The 24,716-nt window shown below is 43.4% G+C and overlaps 1 long non-coding RNA gene across 2 annotated transcripts in view; it reads right to left on the reverse strand.

Moving 5' to 3' along the window:
* Positions 1–24,716, reverse strand: part of LOC121277475 — a 46,041-nt gene that overhangs the window by 15,568 nt on the left and 5,757 nt on the right. Inside the window, exon 2 of one of the 2 annotated variants that reach the window (XR_005942887.1) lies at positions 4,945–5,003. The exons of the other annotated variant lie outside the window; for it this stretch is intronic. This is a non-coding gene — a long non-coding RNA (uncharacterized LOC121277475). The remainder of the gene's footprint in view (positions 1–4,944; positions 5,004–24,716) is intronic. 2 annotated transcript variants of the gene reach the window in all.

The raw sequence follows: 24,716 nt of genomic DNA on the forward strand, positions 1-24,716 counted from the left end.
CACATCCAAGAGCAGAGTAGAGCCTACCACTCTCCCAACCAGATGGCAGGTGAGACATGGCAGGCACCTCCAGACTGCCTGAATCTCATGTCAAGGGCTTGAGGGGGAGAGATAGGGTAGTAAGAACGTTGTTAATGCATGCCATTAATGTGATCATTGCCAATGTTTATAATGAAATAGCGTAGGGTTAGAATAGTTTATAGTTGTAACATTAAAGTTAATACACAAGATTTATAGTAATATAAGACTTGAATCAAACTGGAAGTAAACTGATGAAGGGTCATACAGACTCGAAACGCCAACTGTATCACTCTCCGCAGATGCTGTCGGACCTGCTGAGTTTTTCCAGGTATTTTTGTTTTTGTTCTAGATTTCCAGCATCTGCAGTATTTTGCTTTTATGGAAGTAAACTAATGTCAGTCTCTATCCAAGGGATAAAAACGTAGAGGGAGGTGTTGTAGAAGGATCTGGTACCCAAAGGGTTAACATGAGACTGAGTATAGTACTGCCCACATGGTGATGTAAGAAGGGATATGAGCTCGGGCCAGTCTACAGATGAGTAGGCAATGTGTAAGAATCTAGTATGGAGTCCTCGCCATATCTACTGTAAATGTGTACAAAATTCAGTGTTGTTAAAAAAGACTTCCTTGTAATTTATATAAGACTCCTTGATGATGTTCAAGCAGTATCCTTCAAGCATAGTGACAACAGAATGCACCATGGTACATGTGGTAGGTTCCATCACTAAGCAATTCCACAACCAAAAAATCAGATCAAAACTCTGCATTTCTGCCACATCCAGCCATGAATGGTGGTGGACAATGAAACAACAAGACTCCACAAACATCTGTATCCGCAATGATGATGGTGATAAGCATATTCGTGTGAAAGACAAAGCCAAAGCATTTGGAAACATCTTCAGCCGAAGGTGCCAAGTGAATGCTTCATCTCAGCCTCTACCTGAGGTCCCCAGCATCACAGTTTTAGCCAATTCAATACTCTTCAAGTGATATTAAGAAATGGCTGAAGGCACTTATAAGGCTAGGGGCCTGATATCCTTCCTGTAGTACTGAAGAGTTGTGACCCACAGCCATCTATGCCCCTAAACAAGCACTTTCAGTATAGTTACAACCATCTACCTGATGCCAGCAATTAATCTTGGCTGAATGAGAAATATAGAAAAGTAAGCCAGGTGCAGCAACAGGAAGAGCTAACCTTGTGAAGCTGCAATAAAGAACTATATGTGTGTTAAACACCGGAATCAGCATGCGATAAACAAAGCTCAGCAATCCCATAATTAATGCATTAGATCCAGTCATGAATGGTGGTGGAAAATTAAACAAGAGGGTCCATGAACATCCCCAATCTCAATGATGGCAGATCCCAGCACATTAACGTAAAACACATGTTGAAATATTGGCAACCATCGTCAGCCAGATGTGCCTAGTGGATGACCTCCTCCTGTGGTCCATACTATCACAGGAGCCAGTCTTCAGTCAATTTGATTCACTCCATTTGATATCAAGAAATGGCCGAGCACACCAGATAAAGGGAAGGCCTTCATCCTGACAAAATGCTTGTTGTAATGCTGAAGACTTGTGCTTGAGAGACTTGTGTCCCTAGCCAATCTATCCCAATACAACTACAACTGTGGTATCTACCTGACAAATTGAAACATTGCCCATATTATGCCCTGCCCACCAAAACAGGACAAATTTTAAATGACCATGCAATCAGCCTACACTCAATCATCAGCCAAGTAATGGAATATATTACAAAAATGCTAACAAGTGACATTTATTCACCACTAATCTGCTCACAGGAACAGGGGTTGGCCATTTAGCTCTTGAGGCTATTCCGCCATTCAGTGAGATCATAACTGACCAAAGACCTAACTTCATTTTTCAATGTTCTGTTTGGGCTTTGCCAGGGCCACAAGGCTCCAGTTTTCATTAAAATCTTGACACAAACATAAAAAAGTTGATTTGCAGTGGTTAGCTACCCTTGATTTCAAGGCAGTATTTGACCAAGTGAGACACATGGAGCCCTGGTAAAATTGAAGTCGATGGGAATCAGGGGAAAAATTTTCCATTGGCTGGAGTCATACATAGCATTAAGGAAGACTGTTGTGGTTGTTGGAGGGTAATCACTTCAGCCCCAGGTGATTGCTACAGGAGGACAGACACAGTGCAAAGTCAGTGATCCAACCATCTTCAGCTGCTTCATCGATGACCTTTCCTCTATCTTAAGGTCAGATGTGAGGGTGTTCGCTAATGACTGGACCTGAACGCCGAGCATTCACAGCTCCACAAATAATAGTCATTCATTCGCATGCGCAACAAGATCAGACAATGTCCAGACCTGAGCTGATTAGTGTCAAAATAACTTCCATGTCATACAAGTGCCACAAAATGACCATCTCCAACCAGAGAATCTAACCACCTCCCCTTGATATTCAATGGAATTACCAACATTGAATTCATCATCATCAATTCTGGTAATCACCATTGACCAGAAACTTGACTGATGAGCTACTTAAATACTATGGCTACAAGTACAGGTCAGAGGCTGGATCTACATTGAAGGTGGCAGGGAAGGTTCAGAAAGCAGTTAGAAAGGCATAGGGAACATTGGTTTTATAAATAGAAGCACAGAGCACAAGAGCGGGGAAGTTATGATGAACTTTTATCAAACACTAGTTTAGCCTCAACTGGAGTATTGTGTCCAATTCTTGGCACCAAACTTTAGGAAGGATGTGAAGGCTATAGAGATAGTCCAAAATAGAATTAGAGAATGGTTCCAGGATAAGAGATTTCAGTTACTCGGACATTGAAGAACCTGGAGTTGTTCTCCTTAGAGACAAGGAGATTTACAGTAGATTTAATAGACGTGTTCAAAATCATGAGGGATCCAGAAAGTGCAGTTGGACAGAAACTGTTCTCTTTGGCGAAAGGGTCGAGGACCAGAGGACAATGTAAGATGTTTGGAAAAAGAAGCAATAACATAAAGAAAACCATTTTTACACAGCAAGTCATTAGGTTCTGGAATGCACTGCAAAAAAGTGTGATGAAGGCAGATTCAATCATGGCTTTCAAAAGGGAATTGGATAAGCATCTGAAGAGAAAACAATTGCAGGGCTATGGGGAAAGGGTAGGGAAATGGAAGTAGCTGAGTTGCTCTTGCATAGTCTGGCATGGACACAATGAACTGCATGGTCTCCTTATGTGTTATAACCATCCTGTATTCCATGATTCTGTGGCAAGTGCCTCATCTTCTGACTCCCCAAAACCTGTCCACTATGAACAAGTCAGGAGTATGATGGAATACTCTACATTTACCTAGATGAGTGCAGCTCCAACAACACTCAAGAAACTCAACACCATCCAGCACATAGCAGCCCATTTTATTGATACTACATCTAGTTCCTCAAACATTCATTCCTCCACCATTGGTGAACAGTGGCACCAATATGTACCATCTACCAGATGCACTGCCCAGGGTTTCTTTAACAACACCTCACAAATCCATAACCTTTGCTACCTAGAAGAACAAGGGCAGCAGGCAGATGGGAGCATGGCTACTTCCAAATTCCCTCGAAGTTACACATCCCCCTGACTTCAAAATAAATTGCTTGTTCCTTTATCATCACTTGGTCAAAATCTTGAAACTCCCTGACAGTATTCCTTCACCACACACACTGCAGTGGTTCAAGAAGGCACCTCACCATCAGTTTGCAAAGGTAACTAGGGTTGAGCAATAAATGCTGGCCTTGCCATCAATGCCTACATTCTGTGAATGAACAAAAACAAACAAAGATGCCCTCTGCCTGACTTCTTCATTCATTCTAATTGCATTTAGTTAAGGCAATAGCAGTGCTGCTTAACCACAACCCAACTAACAAATTTTGTGAAACATTTATTAATAACTAATAACAACTCAAACAAAATTAACAATTTTATATGACTCTGTGGCAGTAAATTCTTTGGTCCAGACTATTTATTACAATTAATAGCTAATCTATGATAAATGTGCAGATTCAGTGGTGAATTTATCTAAGGGCGATTTCAAATCTATTATCAAATGGAGTAGAGAATTTAATCTTTTAAATGAAGATCTCTTGAGTATTTACAACTCTGTCAAGCTATTAGTGTGATGGATAGGTCACTTGTCTTCCCTTAGAGGTAACTCTAGAAAGATTATTTCATTAAGCAATCAATAAAGACATACAGCCCAATGATTAGCAATTAGAAAACTGAACACTCTATGGCAAATTGTATGCAGATGCCTGTGAAAGTGTTCAAGAGCCTCACATCAACTTTATGCTATGGACTATTGAGGAGCTAGTTGAGATTTCCTTAGCTCATTTCCTATGAAATGCTACAGGGACAGTGAGAGAAATAACACTCTGAGTTTTATTCAAATCCAGCTTCAGCAGTAAGCCACCCAGTTCCTATTTCATCCCAGCTTAATAAAAATAACCAAATAAGGAGCACACAAATGAAGATTAATCTTATACCTAATATATTATCATAACTTCAAAAGTTTACAGAATCATGCAGCCAGTCAGCCCATAATTCTTATGCCAATTTGTTGAAAGCCATCCAAATAGTCTCACCACACTGCTCTTTCCCCATAATTCTCTAAATTTTCCCTTCCAAGCACATATCCAATTCCTTTTTGAAAGTTATGATTGAATCTACTTCCACCACCCTTTCAGATAATACATTCCAAATCAGAACAACTCACTGCTTCAAAAAAATTCTCCTCACACCTCTCCAATTCTTTTGCCAATTATCTTAAATCTGTGACATTTGGTTACCAAGTTTTTCCTTACTTATTCATTCAAATGCATCATCTCCACTTGACTTTTTCTGCCCTAAGGAGAACAATCCCAACTTCTCTAACCTCATTACATAACTGAAGTCCCTCATCGCTGGTACTAACCTAGTGAATCTCTGCTGCACCCGCTCCAAGTTCTTGACATCCTTCTTAAAGTTTGCTGCCTAGAAAAGGACAGAATATACCAGCTGAGTACTCCGTCTCCTTTCATTTGACCGCTTCATGTTGTCATACATTTTCTTCAGATTTTTTGGTGGTAAAACTTTCTTCTGAAGCACCTGTATTTTTGGTGCACAGATGCCATTTCATGACCAAATAGCATCCGTGCTGAATAGACAATCCTGTTCATAGCTACGCTGGATGCGGTTTTTGATAAGTCCACAGCAGGGACACTGGGACCGTGCAATGGAAGTATGCAGGGGAGGTAGATTATGATGTCAGTCAGTGTGTAATGCTGATTTGACACTCAATCTAAATGCTCCAGTCAATAGCTTCGCTTAACTTCACACAGCTGAACATGCGTTCAGTCAGAAGGACCCCCTTGCCCCACCACCATTCCTATTTAACTGGACAATCAAACACTCTCCGGCTCATTGCTGATTAATTTCTATGGACAGCTGTTGAGCTGAAGTGTTTGGAGGTTTATATTGTTAGGTTAAGTTGTGAATTCCACAAAGAGTGTGTGACGTGTTGTAAAAGCCTTGGATTTCACTTGAAGGGTTCTGCTCAGATCACTTTCTCCCAGTTATGGGTGCTGTTGTTCCTATTACCCTTGGCCTGCAGCATGACAAGTAGAGCGAGCAGAGGTCACACAGAGGAGAACAAGCTGCTTGACTGGGGAGGAGGAGGAGGGGGGCTCTCTTCAGGAGGTCATAGCCGCCAGGGAGGAATGCCCCTATCTCAACCTCAGCAGGAACAACAGGTTAGATGTCTCTATTTCACTAAGGAGATGTTCACTGAAATTCACCACCTACTGCAGACAGACTTGCCTCAGAGCACAGCAAGGATGGCACGGCCAGTGGCTGTGAAAGTGACCACAGCCATAAACTAATTTATGTTGGGCTCTATCTAGGCTGGAGCAGGTGACATCGGCAGCATCTCACAGTTCACTTCCTCTGTTGTGTCAGGGAAATGACTGTTGCACCAGATGCAGAGAGAACGAAAGCCTTGTCTTCTATTTTTCCAGAGGGAAGCAGGTGGAGTGTACACTCATCAGGATAGTTGTCTTCCCCATTGATAGCACACACATTGTGTTTCAGGCACTGCATTTAAATTCAGGTCTGTACCACAACTGCAAAGGGTTACTTTCCCATAATGTGAAACTGGAGTGTAACCACACTAAGTGCATCATGCAGGTCAACATCTGCTGTCCAGGCAGCGGTCATGATGCCTTTATTATCTTTATATCCACTGTACCAGCAGTTTTTGAGCCACAAAGAGAGATGATGACTACTGGGTGACAAGGGTTATCCACTGACTCCCTGGCTTATGACTCTGGTGCACAACCCACGCACTAATGGCTAGCATGCACATAACAGGAGTCATGCTCCCAATGAGCAGGTCATTGGGGTGCTTGGACTGCTCTGGAAGAGCCTGTAATGCTCTCCAGCGTGTGGCTATTGATTTGCCAAGGTTTGTTGCATTCTGCACAACCTAGTAATCATGAGGAGACATGCCTTGCCATCAGATATACAGTGAGCAGCTGAGGAAGAGGAGGGGACGAAAGAGGAGGAAGGAAACAAGGCAAACAACACTCTTCTGGTCAGGCTGATTTGCTGATCTGAATGAGGAACCAGTGAACTCAAACCCAATTCTCCATTCAGAAGTATGTTCCTTTTGTCACTGCAGCATTCTCTTGGCTATAATACTGAAAAAACACAAAACAAGTATTCCAAACCAACTTTACCAAACCATCAAATATTCCATACAAAATTTTACTAATCACCTTGTGCATTCTCTGACTGCCTGTCTTCAATGTGCCTTTGCCTGTCTGAGTGCTCCTACACAGTGCAACACCAATGGCTGCAGCATGGTTGTTGGAAAGTTACTTACTTGCTCTGGGACAGGCTACAGATGGCCTTGCAAGATGACCTCATGCAGCTCTAGCCCTGGACTACTGTTTTTGGACTGCAGTGTCTCACAGTCTGGGCTGGCTGGCAGACAGGCAACAGCAAGGACACTGGCAAAATTGGAGGATGAAAGTTGTCACCCTGAGAGAGAACAGCATGCTTGAGCTCCACCGATTCATTCAGTCCCCCATTGTGGACCCTCAGCAATCATTTAATTTGCTAGAGCACAGATTGTTGCACTGCTGTGAGACCCTGCAAGTCCCTTTAAGCACTGGTATCTGCAGCAATGATGACACCAGTCTGTGTACAGTAGCAAGCTGATTTTGCATCACTTCAATCTGAGCTTCTAATGCAACACTCAGATATGCTGTGGCTTCTGCTCATATTGCAATGGAAGCTGAGAAATCATGTTTGAATCTATAGGCAATCTCATGGAGTTGGCCTCTAATTCCAGCTGGAAAGTATGGGTTTCAAGCTCTGTGCAGCCCTGTGTCAAGTTGAACTTCACAGCAGTGCCAGCATGCATTCTGACAGGCCTGCCAATGCATCAAGGATTTTTGTGCATGCTCATCAGGCTTTTATTTCAGACTGAACTAAAGTCCTCATTGGAGACCTCTGCAACAGATCTTATGTGTGACCTCAGTCTCCAGCAAGCTGGCACCTGCACTACCTTTTCCGCTTGCCCCAACTACAGGCTACTTGAGCTTGATGTCTCACCATGTACCAACTCTGCCCTTATACATACAGTGCCTGTTTCTGAGCAGCTAGCTTGAAGTGTGAGAGTCAGTGATGATAGTTCTTCATCATCAGTCTCTTCTTCCTCTTCCACTTCTTGCCCCTGCTCCAATGCCTGGGCCAAATCAGAATTCATAGGTAATTGAAAGGAGAAAAGTGCAAGGGTAGGGATGTGGGCAAAACATTAAACCCACTCCTGTTATAAATCAGAAGGGATTGAGGATGAGGTGGAAATGATCATGCTATCATCTTCAAAGGTTTTGGTGCCACTGCCGGTCACAGCTTCAGCCATGGCCACCCCAATAAAGGTGAACACTGCTCCTCCATTGAGAAGAGGGCATGCAGCCATGACTGCCCTCCCCCCATCACCCCCACCCCCATCCCCGGTTCCTGCCAGTTAGTTTTGTTCCTTGTCTTGCAAGAGGCACAGAACTGTTTCAGTGGGTATGGTACAATATGTTTGGGTGATGTTTCTGACATGATTGAACAGTTGGCAATGTGTGCAAGCTGAGATGTGTGTGTAAGGGCTTGCAGCAGTGTCAAGTGTGTAGAGTGAGGTGAAAATATGAATGTGTTTGTTGGTAGGTAAGTGAGTAGAGTGCGAGGCTAGTGGTTCAGTTGTAAGGTATGACTTTTCTGAATGAGTTCTCTAACTACGGCCACTCACGTGAGATCACTTGTCTTCCTGCACTGCATCCAAATCCTCAGGATACACTTTTTGCATTGGCAGGGATGGCTATCTGGTCCCACTGCCTTCGCAAATTTTATCTGTAGGTCCTCCTGTCCCCCTGTGGTTAGAGCACCTCTTTTCTCCTGTCCATTTTCTGCACCAAGGCCTCCAGTATTGTATCAGAGAGACTTAGAGCACACTAGCTCTCTGCCTGTATTCATTCTTCTTGCAAGTCAGACACTATTCTCCAGACACTTCTAGGGCCTGCTGCAACCAGAATGCACTTTTCTTTAATTTGTACAGGTTGGCTTTAAGTTATGTAGGCTGGATTTAAATGGTACTAAGGTGTACAAAATTGGCACCCATGCTGAAGCATGCAGCCACTTAAAAGTGCATTTAGCACTGGGCTGCATGCTACTATAATTTAAATTAGCAGGCACCATGAAGTTTGCATACTGCCTGCATCGGTAGGGATGGGTGGAGGTAAATCCCACATTGCAATCCCCGTGCCTGTTTTCAGCGGCTATCAAATTTTGACTGTGTGATGTCTGATCTTTGTAAAAACTAAACACCAGCTCTAAAATAGATGGGCTGGGACTCCTAGTGGAATCATACTGCTTACATAATTTCTACAAATGCAACTGTTATACTTATGCTACCTACCTATCTCAAAGTGCAAACAAGTAGGTTATCAAGAGACTTCATGATGTTGAAAATAACATTTTTCCATTGAAAATCATCTCTTTAATATATATCTTCTAAAAAGTCAACCTTAATTGATATCTTAAGCTAAACATGATCTGTCTCACCACTGGCACAATGCTAAATACAAAGCATTTTTCCCCATTCTAAAGCCTAGTTCAGAAGAAAAGAGATTTTTACTAAACTAGGAAAGTAAGGTTATTGTATGGACTGGATAATCACAATGTATTTGAATTGCAGTCCCTCCAATTTGTTGTGATTACAGGTTGGTTCAGAGATTTCAGCATTAGAACTAATAATGAAGGGTAAAAAGCACCTCTGAGTCGTTGCTCTGTATAATCTAAAAGAGATTAAGCTGTGACGCACACAGGTATTGCAAACTGCCACATAAGCCATCAACTGCTGCTTTTAATATCTTAAAGAAAGAAATAACATAAATAAACTATTTTTAGTAACATTTCTATAGTGAGGAGAAACATAAAAGCAATGAACAATAGAATACTTTCTAGTTTTCCATTCAGCAAGACAAGATGGTGTCATTTTGGAGCGTCAGAAACGTTTATTTTCACAATAATTTTCAAAAGGCCATTTGCATTTTATCCAGGCTAATGAAGGTGTTTTGGTGCATTTCAGAAATTAGGATCTGCACTTTCTCCTGAGGAAATATTCAACAGTTAAAGGAATGAGGCAAAATTAGCATAAACATGTCAACCTCAGCATCATCAGAGACATCACAAATGGGTGATTATTGAGCAGGTATGATGCACTTTATTTCCTTTAAAATGCGAAGATATTCAAATACATGGTTCAATCAGATCATCAGGCATTCCAACATAAAATGTTGCTCGACTGTAAAAGGGATACAAAGGCTTGATAGACCAGTTGGCCATTCCCATCCTGTCAATTTTCTATGTTTGGATATCAATACTTGTCTATTAGAAAACTGGTGCAAACCCCACTGTACACTAAAATTAGAGTCATATCTTCCCAGCTGTACTATCTGATGCACAATCTTTTGAATGAATTGTTAAATTAAGGCCATAGCTTTTTGGCCAAAAAAATATAATGGCACTTTATCTAGTGGGAGAATTTTCCTCATGACCTAGCCAATATTCAACTCTAAACCAACATTGGCAAACACAGATTAGTTTATTTATCTCACTGCTATATGCAGGAATTTGCTGCATACAAATTAGACAAATTGGGCCTTTTTCCTGCAAAATAACAGTGACCACACTTTTAAAAGCAATTTCTTGCCTACAGCATACTTAGTGCCATCCTGAGTATATATAAATGCAAGTGTTTTTCTTTCTAAAATGACTGCTTTAAGACAGTCATTGACCTCTAAAGTTTAAAACGAGGACATGTCGCATGATAAGGAAATAGCAATAAGTATGTGAAGACATTACAGTATTTAGGAGTACAGTCTAATTTGTTGCATATTATATATTCATTCTCTTTCAGAATCTCCAAATCCACATTCAAACACAAAACAAAGCAAGCAAATACAGAATGAACAGGAGACATCCATTCCAGCAAATGCAGTTGTAACTCAGGAGGCAGCATTTTCCATTTTTGCAACTAAGTGCAGTGGCAGACGGGTTCCATAGAGCATATCCCGCTAGTCGGAATGGTGGAAAAATCACTCCTGATTCTTCACTTGGAAGATCATTAATTATGCACAGGCAGATATTTCTCTGAATCACCTGAGGGTCAGGATCTTACATGTCCGCCCCGCCATTACCTGGTGGGGTTGAAGGTCCGGGTGCCATGTTTAAACACCACCAGAGTGTACACATCTCACTCTCCCCAGCCCATCTGTCTCCAAGACACCATTTGAGATGTCACAGAGTCAAAAGAAGGCGGTTGCAAGCCTCAAGAAGAAGGCAGCACCTTGCTTCATCTACCAGGTTCTCGAGGCCTTGATCAGAGAGTGCAGGCACATAGGAATGTCCTATATCCCATGGATGGTTCCAGAAAGCACAGCAACCTCACCCCCCCCCGGTCTCGAAGGCCATTACAAAGGAGGTCAGTGCGGCTGGCAACTGTGCCCAAAATGAAATCCAGTGCAGGAAGAGGATGAATGATCTTATCCGCTCCACCAGCGTAAGTCATCCTCATTAAATAAAAACAGAAAACGATGGAAAAACTCAGCAGGTCTGGCAGCATCTGTGGGGAGAGAAAAACAGAGTTAACATTTAACTCCATCCAATTTCAAACTCTCATCATGGCATCATGTACTCAAAGGGCTACTCTCCTCAGGGATCTCACAGTCATTAGCAGGGGACATATACCTGATGGAAACTTTCACATTACCACCAACTCATCTACCATGCTGCTCACTCTCCTTCCTCAGACCTGCTGGGGAGGGCACACCACACACAGGGGGCATGCATCCTTCCCAACCTATACTCCATCCCTTCTCATCATATGCCTCTCTTTTGTCTTCATCCACAACATGATTGCCCACAACAGGTGGAAAAAAGCGCAGACCAGGGTGGGGCACGGCTGACTTCATTGCCCTCTGAGTTCGAGGAGGCTGCCACAGAGATCACTGGAGAAGACAGGGATCACTCTTGTGAGGAATGGGAGGTCAGATTGTCTCAGCATCCTGGTTTGGATTATACCTCCATCAGTTCATAACATCCTGACAACCACAATGAGTAACATGCATACTTATATTCCTCATACTCATCAACTAAACTCTATTCTCTATCTTACAGGCACCAGAAGGTTGAGGCCTACAAGGGTGCCCACCATAAATCCTCAGACCACGTCTGAAGAGAAAGCTAAGGAATAACCATCACTGCGCTCACCTACACCCTCCACCAACGGAGAGACACACACCTCAGTGGGACATAGCTCTAGATTAGACTGGGGATCACCTACTGGAGAACACCTCATTGACACATCTCCGAAACAGCCAGAGGCAGGAACAGACCAGGTCTCCAGCACTCAGAGAGCTGCTGGAGGCCAGCCACCCACTCAGTCCCAGTCAGATGATGAGCTTCTGGAAGCGGCCAGCACCTCAATGCTGGAGATGCAACAACATGCAGGGGAACATCAGGCAGAGAGGATAAGCATCACCCAGACACCCCAGTGGCCTCCCCTCAGGACACTCTGAGGGTGTCCAGCCACTCAGAGTACTCTGTGCCTGAGACCCCATCCACTCCAGTTGCTCAGGCCAAGGTGGGTGAATTTGCCTCTGGGCACGAGACCTTTATCAGGCTGGGGCCCTCCAGGCTTCCAGTGGATGCCCACCAAGGTCATCACAGACAACAGAATGTAATAATCAGCAGGCTGCCTCCATCTCTGCTGTGGATGTCAGGCCTGCACCCAGGCGCAGTGGTGGGGTTAAGAAAATTAAGAAATTTTGAAATCACTTTTGGGTCATGGGTATGCTACCACTGTAAGAACATAAGAACATAAGAAACAGGAACAGGATTAGACTATTTGGCCCCTCGAGCCTGCTCCACCATTCAATAAGATCATGGCTGATCTTCTTGTGTTTCAATTTCCACGTTCCCATCTAACCCCCATAACCTTTGATTCCCTTGGCAAACAAGAATCTATCTACCTCTGCCTTAAAAGTATTCAATGACCCCCATCTCCACCACCTTCTGAGGCAGAAAATTCCAAAGTCACACAACCCTTGAGGGAAAAAAAAATTTCTCTTCATCTCTGTCCTAAAAGATTGACCCCTAATTTTAAAACATCCTAGCCCCCTAGTTCTGGACTCACCCACAAGAGGAAACATCCTTTCCACATCCATCTTGTCAAGGCTGTTCAGGATCTTATATACTTCAATCAAATCACCCCTCACTCTTCTAAACTCCAGTGGAAACAAGCCCAGTCTTTCTTTCCTTTCCTCATAAGACAACCCAAGTCATTCCAGTTATCAATCTAGTAAACCTCCTTTGAATCGCCTCCAGTGAATTTACATCCTTCCTTAAATAAGGACACCAAAACTGCACACAGTATTCGTGGTGAGGTCTCATCAATGCACCGTATAACCAAAGCATAACATCCTTACCTTTATGTTCAATCCCTTTCCTAATAAAAGGTAGCATTCTATTAGCCTTCTTAATTACTTGCTGTACCTGCAAACTAATTTTTATACTTATGTACTAGAACATCTAGATCCCTCTGCACCTCAAAATATTGCAGCCATTCTCCATTTAAATAGTACTCTGCTTTTTTGTTCTTCCTGCCAAAGTGAACAACTTCACATTTTCCCACATTAAACTCCATTTGCCAGATCTTTGCCCACTCACTCAACCTATCTATATCCTTCTGCAACCTCCTCATGTCCTCTTCACAACATACTTTCCTACCTATCTTTGTGTCATTTGGAAATTTAGCTATTATCTCTTCACTCCCTTCATCTAAGTTATTTATGTAAATTATAAAACGTTGAGGCCCCAGTACAGACCGCTGTGGGACTCCACTCATCACATCCTGCCAATCAGAAAAAGAACCACTTTTGCATACTCTCTGCTTTTTGCCAGCCAGCCAATCTTCTATCCATGCTAATATGTTACCCCCTACACCATGTGTTTTTATTTTCCATAATAATCTTTGAGGTGGCACCTAATCAAATGCCTTCTGGAAATCCAAGTATAGTACATCTACAGGCTCCCCTTTATCCATTGCGCATGTTACTCCTTCAAAAAACTCTAATAAATTGGTTAAACATGATTTTCCTTTCTCAAAACCATGCTGACTCTTCCCAATTGCCAAGAGCTCTTCTAAGTGCCCAGCTACAACCTTCTTAATGATCGATTCTAATAACTTCCGCACGACAGACATCAAACTAACTGGCCTATAGTTTCCTGTTTTCTGCCCCCCTTCCTTCTTGAATTTCGGGGTTATATTTTCCACTTTCCAGTTTGATGGAACCTTTCCAGAACCTAGCGAATTTTGGAAAATTAACACCAGTGCATCGACCACCTCATTAGCCACCTCTTTTAAGACCCTCGGATATAGTTCATCGGGACCCGGAGACTTGCCAGCTCCATCAATTTGCTTAGTACCGTTTCCCTAGTGATTTCAATTTCACCAAGTTCCTTTCTCCCACTCACCTCCTGATTTGCAGCTTTACTGGAATGATTTTTGTATCCTCTACAGTGAATACAGAAGCAAAATATTTGTTCATTTATTCCACCATTTCCGTATTATCTACTATTAACTCCCCAATGTCACTCTAGAGGACCAACACTCACTTTACTTATTCTTTTCCTTTTTAAGTACCTGTAGAAGCTCTTGCTATCCATTTTTACATTTCTAGCTAGCTTCCTCAAAGACTGTAATTTCTTTCTCCTGATTATCCTTTTAATCATTCTCTGCTGTTCTTTACATTCTGTCCAATCATCTGTCCTACCATTCATTTTTGCAGAGCTGTGTGCTTTTTCCTTAAGTTTGATCTTTTCCTTAACATCTCTAGTTAACCACAGATGGTGGGTCCTCCCCTTAGAATTTTTCTTTATAATAAGAATGTACTTATTCTGAATACTCTGAAATATCCTCTTAAGTGTCTGCCACTGTTTCTCTATTGATCTGTCCTCTGGCCTAGTTTCCCAGTTCACGTTACTTATAAAAATATTTCACTACATTTGATGTTTATGTGAATGGCATGGTCAGCTGAAGGTGCTGTGATTATATACATTTTAATTCTCTTATTTTGAGGTTTAGCCATCCTCCCACTCAGTTATATTCTCTCTCTGAGAGATTCACACTCATGTGATATCAACCTCACTGAAGATAGTTTCCATACCCCTGTGTGATGAGGGAGATGTGTTAAAATCTTTGTGAGAAGTGTATAATTTATGTGCTTCTAACCCATCTTCCTCCTGTAAGATCATTGTGTGAGGGCAGAACATCAGCCTTGATTGATTGCTGGCAGTTGTGCCTCCGAAGTAGTAATGGCAAAGAGCATGTCATGGAGGAGAGAAGATGATCCCTAACCATGTTCTTATCTCACTGTCCACTGTACTTTCTTAACCACGTGGCGACAGCTGCTTCAAGTCACATCTCGCATCATTCTCGTTCTTGAGTAGACTCTCATTTCCAAGAGCGAGCGCATACAGAGGGCAGCATGCACTTTTGTGGAGATCATGGCCTGGTGAATCATGAGGCCAGAAGGTGCAAGTGTCAATGCTGGACTTGTTCTTGATTCAAATGGTTAGAAATCCCTCAAGATGAAAGGGAATGACATTGAGGGCCAGGAGGACTGTGGCCATCTCCCCTTGCCTTCACTTTACTTCTGATATCTGGCAGCGATAAAAGTGTCACGGGCACATCGACCATGTCTTGCTTCCTCTATGGCATCATCACCTTCAAACTAACCCACATCACCCTCTTGAGGTTCCTATAACTCCTGCATTTTATCCTCCAAAGAGCCAGGTTGTGAAGAATGCAACAATCAACGATGATGTGTAAAACCCTATCGGGAGTATATTGTAGTGCGCCACCTGAGTGGTCCAAACACCTGAAGCATATCTTCAGAATCCCAATGGTCTGTTTCATAAGGGAGCGTGTGGAGCTGCGCCTCTCCTCGGAACAACCCAGAGGGTGACGCACAGGTGTCATCAGCCAGCGTTTCAGTGGGTACCCCTTATCCCCAAGTAGCCAATCCTGCACATGTTCAGGTCCTGAGAAAATCTCATGTAAATGGAAGTGACTCAGAATGTATGGGCTATAACTTCCAACGATCATCGGAAAGTGGTCAGAAGTCCAGAGGGAGTGGGTGGGGATGTCAGGCATCCACCGGGGGTGTTGGGGGGGCTGGATCAGAGACTGGGGGCAGGGGCATGGGAGGTGTGGGGGGTGGGGTTGTCGGGGACATGGGGGTCAGAGGTCAGGGTTGGGGGTGTTGGTGGTCAGGGGGTGAGGTAGTGAAGGGGATTGGAATTAGTGATCAGGGAGTGGGTGGTTTCGGATGTTGGGGAGGTCAGGGGGTGTGGGATTGGGGACATGGGGAGAGCCCCATGGTGAGGGGTGGAGAGGGGATCCGATGAAGGGGTGGTCGGGAGTGTGGGGCTAGCTCCGTGGGATTGGTCTGTGTCTTTACAATAGTTACCGAGAAGGTTGAAGCAGTTTTAATTCTTCTAACTGTTTGAGTAACTATTGGTGTAACTCTGACGGAACCAACCAAAGTTTACGATTTAAACCACATTTCCGGATGGGGTTCCCATGCAGGTCAATTGTCCAGAGGAAGTGTGTGCTTTTGGGCAATTGCCTTGCAAACCCTTAACTGAGAACTTCCAAGAGATTCCCCAGCGTGTCTTTGGGGTATCCCCCAAATCCAACACTGGGGAGCTCGGAGGTTAGGGCCCTCTGAGCCATGGCAACTCCCAGGGAACGTGGCACAAACATGCATTATGTACTTCTGATGATCACACAGTAGTTGTACATTCATGGAATGGTAGCCTTCGCCATTGATAAACATTAGGGACTGCTGCCAAGGAGCCCTTAAAGCCACATGGATACAGTCAATTGACTTTGCACTCTTGAGAAGCCTGAGATAGCTGCAAAGCTGGTAAATCTCGCAGCCTGGCTATCTTCAGGATTTTAATTTCAATTAAAATTAATCTTCATTCAGGACAAACCTCACATAGTGATGTACCTTGCTGTAAAGTCATCTGTGACCTCCTATATGCAACTGTGTGTTGCGGACTGTGATATGCCACACAGGTCGCCTGTGGATCCCTGGAATGACCAGCAGGCAAAATAATTGAGTGTGGCGGTCACCTTTAAAGCTACTGGCAGGGGATTGCCCCCAATACCATGGGGCATCAAGTCAGAATGAAGAATATGGCACGTGATCTACCACAAGTGCAGATGTGCCCGGCATTGTCTGTCACTCATTTGTAAATAGGAGAGTCTTCTTCAGAATACCCTTGGTCTGGCAATTCACCTCAGTTGTCTGGGTCTCTCTTCCTGACTCTTTTGTTTTTGCTCTGGTGTAGAAGAAGGCTATTTGGCCCATTGTGTCTGCATCAGCTCTCTGAGCATTTTAACCTGCTAATTTCCTTGCCTTTTCCCTGTAACCTTGCACATTATTTAAGTAGAAACAATCAACCAATGCCCTCTTGAATGCTTCAACTCTGCCTCTACCACACGTTCAGTCAGTGCATTCCAAACCCAAACTACTCACTGTGTGAAAAAGTTTTTTTCATCTCTCATTTGCAAAACACTTAAAAACTGTGCCCTCTGGTTCTTAATCCATTTATAAGTGGGAATAGTTTCTCCTTATCTACTCTGTCCAGATCCCTCATGATTTTGAAAACTTCTATCAAGTCACCTCTTAGCCTTCTCCTCTCCAGAGAAAACAGTCCCAACCTCTCCAATCTTTCTTCATAACTGAAGTGTCTTGTCCCTGGAACCATTCTCATAAATGTCTTCTGCACTCTCTCCAATGCATTCGCGTTCTTCCTTTGGTATGGCGTCCAGAACTGTTCACAATACTCCAGGTCTAACCAGTGTCCTATATAAGTTCATCATAACCTCCCTGAACCTTGCACTCTATGCCCCTATTAATGAGGCCAAGAATACTGTATGCTTTAGAAACAGCTCTCCCTACCTGTCCTGCCACTTTACTGACGTATGTACATATACACCCAGGGCTCTCTGCTCCTGCACCGCATTATTATCTCCAAACTCTGACAGTTGAATAGTGTCCTTTATTTCATACTTTCTTTCCATGTTCTTTGTACCAATGTGTATCACCTCATACTTCTCCGCATTGAACTTCATCTGCCACCTATGTGCCCGCTCCATCAGTGTGTCAATGCCCTTTTGAAGTTACCGTCCTCCTCACAGTTTACAATTCTCCCAAGTTTTATGTCATCCGCAAACTTTAAAATTGTCCCCTGCACACCAAGATCTAGATTATTTATATATATCAGGAAAAGCAAGTGTCCCAATACTGACCCTGGGGGATTCCACTACAAACATTCTTCCAGCCCGAAAATTAACCATTAACCATTACTCTCTGTTTCCTATCCCTCAGCCAATTTTGCATCCACGTTGCTACTGTCCCTTTTATTCCATGACTTATACCTTTCCTCACAAGTCTGTTTCTGGCACTGTATCGAACACCTTTTGGAAGTCCATATACACCACATCAACGGCCTTACCCTCATCAACCACCTCTGTTACCTCTTCAAAAAATTCCAGCAAGTTAGTTAGACAAGATTTTCCTTTAACAAATCCATGTTGACTTCCAAATCAATCCACATTTTTCCATGTGACTATTAATTCTAGGGGAAGAATTTTCCCTCCATCAGGAGGGGAAGAGCAGGAGCGGGCGTGGGCGGGCACACATCCAATTGGCGCTCAGGGGCGTGCCGCCATTTTACATGGGCAGACTAGTTAAGGCCTACCCAGTGTGACATCAGCCAGGGAGTGCTATGCGGTCCCTGTGCGGGCGCAGGGGAAATCCCTCAACTAAGAGTGCGCTCTTTCACGAATGCGCGCGATAGAGCACACACATCTCCCTGAGGCTAAGTGCTGCCTCAGGTAGATCAGCACCAAATTTAAAAATGGTGAAGGTGCAAAAATAAAATTTCCCTCCAGTGGATGAGGTTTCATGCTTTTTCTGAAGCCTGCCAGGGCCCCAGGCCTGCCCACCAACCTTAAGGTTGGATGGGCAGGTCCATTAATTATCCCAATTACTTTTTAACTGGCCTCAATAGTCCATTGACAGGTCGACAGGCACACATCTGATTCGGCTGTGCCCCCACCAACCTGAAAATTGAAATGATGCAGGGTGATGTCGGGAGTTCCGCCGCACATCATCCCACGTTATTTTACGTGTCAGTGAGCGGGTCCCGCCCGCCCCCCCCCCACTCATCAACCCAAAGATCCTGGCCTAGAAGACTCCCCACCACCGAAGTTAAACTGGCTTGTGGGTAATTGCAGGGCCAATCTTTACAACCTTTTTTGAACAAGGACGTAATGTTTGCAATTCTCCAGTCTTCTGGCACCACCCCCCCACCCCCACACCCCCCGAATCCAGGGAACATTGAAAAATTATTGCCAGTACCTCTGAAACTTTCACTCTCACTTCCTTCAATATTCTTGGATCCATCTCATCTAGTCCCAGTGCCTTATTAACTTTAAATACCGACAACTTATCCAATACCTTCTCCTTATAAATTTTAGTGCCTTCTAGTGATTGAGTTTTTTCCTCTATCACCATGGCCTGGGCAGCATCTACCTTGCAAGTAAAGACAGATGCAAAGTATTCATTTAACACCTTAGCCATGCATCTTGCCTCTATGTGTAAATCCCATTTTTGGTCCTTAATCACCCTTACTCCTCCTCTTACCACCCTTTAACTATTTATGGGCTTACAGAATACTAGGATTTTCTTGTATGTTAGCTGCCAGTCTTTTTTTATAATCCGTCTTTGTTTATTGTGTTTGCTTTTTCACATCCCTTCTGTATTCAGCTTGGTTCTCGATTGTATTTGCTACTTGACATCTGCCATAAGCACACTTTTTCTTCTTGAACTTAATTTATTTCTCCTTTGTCATCCAGGGAGCTCTGGGTTTGTTTGTCCTACCCTTCTCTTTTGAGGGAACATACCTTGACTGTGCCCAAACCATCTCCTCTTTGAAGGTAGCCCATTGTGCAGCTACTGTTTTTCTCGCTAACCTTTGGTTTCAGTCTATCTGACCTAGCTCCGATCTTGCCCCGTTGAATTATATTCTCCGCCAGTTGATTATTCTTACACTGGATTGACCAATGTCATTTTCCACCATCATCCTAAACCTTATGATACAATGATCACTGTCCCCTAAATGTTCCCCCACTGTCACTTGATCTACTTGGCCCACATCATTCCCAAAAACTAGGTCTAGCAGTGCCTCCTTTCTTGTTGGACTGGACACATATTGCTGTAGGAAATTCTCCTGAACACAATCTAGGAATGCTTGTCCCTTACACTACCATTATCCCACTCTATATACAGGTAATTAAAGTCCCCCATTATAACTACTCTATGAAATTTGCACCTCTCTGTAATTTCCTTGCAGATTTGTTCCTCTATATCCTTCCCACTAGCTGGGGGTCCAGATATTACATCGAGCAATGTAATTGCACCTTTGTTATTCCTTAGCTCTAGCCAAATCGATTCTATCTTTGAATCCTCTGACACATCCTCTTTCTCCAGTACTGCAAAACTCTCCTGAACCAAAAACGCCACCCCTCCTCCTTTTTTCCCTTTCCTATCTTTTCTGAACATCTTTTAACCTGAAATATTTAACACCCAGACCTGCCCTTCCTCAAGCCAGGATTCGGTTACCACCACATCATAATCCCACAAGGCAATCTGTGCCTGTAACTTCTCAATTTTATTAATTATACTCCATATGTTCACATACATGCAATGTAACCCTGATTTAGACCTCATTACTTGCTCCCTTACTAATTTTCTACCTAGCTCCCTAATTTCCCATTGCAGGACGGCATCCCCCTTCTTATCTATCTCATTATGATCAATGTGGGTCATGACCTCTGGCTGTTTGCCCTCCCCCCACAAGAATGTCCTGCAGCCGTTCTGTGATATCCTTTACACTAGCACCAAGGAGGCAACAAAACATCCTAGAGTCACATTGATGGCGGCAGAAACGCCTGTCTGTTCCCCTAACTAAAGAATCCCCTATCAGTACTGCCCTTCCACTCTTCTTCCTCCCCTCCTGTACAACTGGGCCACCCATGATACATGGCCTTGGCTTTTGCTGCATTCCTCCAAGGATCCAACAACATCACTGGTATCCAGAATGGAAAACTGGTTAGTGAGCGGGACCACTGGGGACCCCTACACTACCTGCCTGTTTCTCTTAGACTGCCTGGTGGTCACCCATTCCCTACTTGCCTGCTTGCCCCCAACTTGTGGTGTGAACACCTCTCTGAACATGCTATCCACCTAGTTCTCTGTCTCACAGATGCATCTCTGTGACTCCAGCCTCTGCTCAAGCTCTGAAATGCGGAGCTCAAGCTTGTGCAGCTGGTGACGCATCCTGCGCATGGGCTAGTCTGGGGCACGTGAAGTGTCCACGACTACTCCCACATGCCTCAGGATGGGCATTCCACTTAGCTGAGCTGTCCTGCCATACCTTAACCGTAAACTTTTAAATCACTTTATTTACTTTAACTTTAGTTACTTTTACTTATTTTAACCTTACTATTGTAAGGTTGTACTATTGGCTATAAACTGAGGTTGTAGAAAGTAGAAATTCTCTGCCTTCACTCACAAATCAGCTCCCTCTCCTGTGCCTATAAATTCTCACTTTGCCCGTGCTTGTTTAGAAATTTATATTTTTGAAAATTACTGTCCCTAACAGGAGCTGCTCAACCAATCAACTCAAGATTTTCCTATAATGCCACTCTCACTTTTATTCACTCCACCGAGCAGCTCATGTAGGGTGCTCTCATGCAGGTCAGACTCCTCTCTCCCCCAGAAAATAAGACTGCCTCTCCACTCATGACATTTTCAGTCTCCCAACTGCGTCTCCTCTCGCGCTGTTTTTATTCTCCAGATTGCCTCTCCTCTCGCGCTGTTTTCAATCTCCCGACTGTCTCTCCAGTTGCGCTGTTTTCAATCACCTGACAGTCTCTCCTCTCGCGCCATTTTCAATCTCCCGACTGTCCATTGACTCAGTTCATTGACTCTAAATCTCCATTTGCATTGCTTTCAATCTCCTGACTGCCTCGCCACTCATTGTTTTCAGACTCCTATTTTTGGAAAACTTGCTGCAATTGCAGTCAACATCACAGCATGATCAACTGACAGGGAAGGCGGAGAAGAGGAAATAGGCAATGAGAGACTCCAAAAGATGCAGATCCAACAAGTTGTAGAATTAGAAGTAAAGATAAAATAACCCCTGGTCTACAGTAAATAATCACTAGCCAGCAACACCTTGGGAACTAGAAGGCCAGTGCTAAATCCTAGGCAGTATAGACTGAAGACTACACTGTCTCCCTTCCCAACCGCCCACCCCTCCATGAGTCCACATGTGACCCACCCCTCTTGTGGTACACTATAAACCTCCCCTCTTTCCTATTCAAGAGTCTGCATGCAACCCTTCCCATTGATACATGTGGTATCCCTTTCAGCCCTTTGTCAGCATTTGTTACCCTTGTTGGGCTCCAAATTCCCACCCCTCAGACTATCCTCTACCTCCCTTCGTTCTCCCTCCTCCTTCACCTCCTTGCAAAGCCTTCCTGTCCCTTTGCCTTCCACTGAGTCCCCTTCCACCCAACCCTTTGCAAAGCCTTCTTTCCCCATTGCCTGTGTGTTCCCCCTTCCCCACACCCTGACCCCTGGCAAAGCATTCCCTGCCCATTGCTCCTCATGTGTTCCACCTTCCCCACACCCCCAACCCTTGCAAAGACTTTCTTCCCCATTGCTCCCTGTATGTTCCCATTCCCCGCCCACACAACCCCTTCCCTGGTCGAAATGCTGGTTTCTGAATGCTCAACCCTGTATAAGTACTGCTGCATACTGCCTGCCCTTCTGAACAATGGTGGCACCCAAAGGAATCAGACCACCCTTACACCCCACAATCGCCGATCAAAATACTTGTCAATGTTTGAAAGTTGAGCCCTGCCCAAGTATTGCTGCAGTGGTATCTTTGCGGCTACAGAGGCAACCATCAGCAGATCAACCCTTCAGCCTCAGCAGTGTGGCGTTCCACTGGCATCACAATGAGACCAGCGCAGTACTATTGAAGGTAGGCTATTATGCTGCACTCACCTCAAAGTCCTGAGAAAAGTGATGTGTGCATGCCACCCTTTTTCAAAAGAGATTCAGACTAACGTGCTTTCCCACTGGTGTGACACAAGGTTAGAAGGCAGCATGTGATTCCAACGAAAAGCTAATTTAATGAGCATTCATGAGATTGCAATGAATGCAAATGGTGTTCAAGCCATTGCCCAACCCGCCATCGGGAGAATCGCAAGTTATTTTTACGCCCGTGGTTTTTTGATTTTTGGCCTCCCGGTAAACTCTCCGCTCCCACCCACCGGGGGCGGGATGGGAAAATCCTGCTCTCAGTGTCAAAGACTGATATTGATAATTTGCTAACTTTGAAATGATATGCAACACATATCCTGTAGATAAACAATAATATTAAGGAGGCATGTGGAAAGAAACTCCTTGTGAAACTGTGTGTTGAAGATGCTGGAACAGTTGCCGTACTTTGCCTATGTTTCCTCACTTACAGTTCCTGCTACCTTCTGCCAAACCAGCCAGTTTTTCAGGCCCCAGCTGCTGTCCATGTCTCTGCATTTAAACAACTTTCACTTCAGTGACAGCCCAGCGGGTGTTTTAACTAGAAACTTCCTTTGGCAATGCCACAAGCAATTTTATCTCTTTGAACTGTCTATAAAACCTACATTTACTGTACTTTGCACATAATTTATTTTTGGGCTTACTTATAGATTATCGAACTAGCTAGATTTACACAGTCTCAAAGGTCCTATTCTCCTACAAGTCAATTCAATGTGTAATCAGAAACAGACTTTTTGACATCTGAACAGAATTAAGCAGTCTCTCTCTCAGAATGAGATCAACGGAAGCTTGTTAATCTTTCTTTCTATTAGGATGAGCTAGTTAGACTCATCAAGTAGAATCTTTGAGTGGTCTCTTTCTGTGCTGTACCCATTCAGCCTATTGTGCCTGTGCCAGCTGTCCGAAAGAGCAACTCTGCTAGTCCCACAACCCTACCCTCTCCTCATAACACAGTAAATTTTTACTCTTTAGCTGCTTATCGAATTCCCTTGAGCCCCACAAAGTCAAACACTTCATATACTTTCTTCCTGACTGAACCCAGAGGAAGAGGCATCTTAAACTCATCTGGCTTTAGCATTACATTATAATGCCCTATATGGACATTTGTGTCTATCCCTAGTCCATGACTTCTCAACTTTGATTAAACACCTCTTTCTAATGGCGGGTCTCCTGGCACTAATCAGTATTCAATTCTACTGAAAAGTAAAACAAACCTTCCATAGTGCCGGATTCAATTTGAGACTTGGTATTTTCTACATGTGTCTACTCTATTCTGATAATTCTTACCATATGCACTATTGTCAAGCTTTAAAGTGATCCATTGTCCCAGATATCACACTATAACAACCACTGGGAGGGATGAGGGGACTTATCCCTTACAAATTTCTTGGGCATGCGATATATTATATAATCCAGATCCCACAGTTGTACACTGGCTTTTATATATGATTGTCTATTCCTAACAACCCACAAGAAATTAGGAGCATTATGGGTTTTTTTTGTAAAAAGCAAAATCACAAAGTGAAAAAATGTAAGCAAATATACATCCTAGGTGATCTACAAAATATACAAAAAGGTATACAGAAATATATAATTTGTAGCAACCAAATTATTATATCAAAGCAGGTAGGATAATTTTAAAGTATAAATATATACAAACAGTTTATAACGAGCTGTAGTTAGCCCATGATTGGAGAAGCAACTACTGCCAATACACATTACATGGTTTAATTTTGCCAAAACATTCAGCTAATGAGATATAAGGACACAACTTAGATTCAGACCAAAGGACATTCATCTAATTAGTTCCTATGAGAGATAGTTATTTATCTGATTTTCAAGTTGGTTCAGTTCAATAAAATAAATATAAAGACAAGTTTTATTCAACTGGCCCTTCACACGG

Source organism: Carcharodon carcharias, chromosome 4 (genome assembly GCF_017639515.1).
Source record: "Carcharodon carcharias isolate sCarCar2 chromosome 4, sCarCar2.pri, whole genome shotgun sequence".
NCBI lineage: Eukaryota > Metazoa > Chordata > Chondrichthyes > Lamniformes > Lamnidae > Carcharodon > Carcharodon carcharias.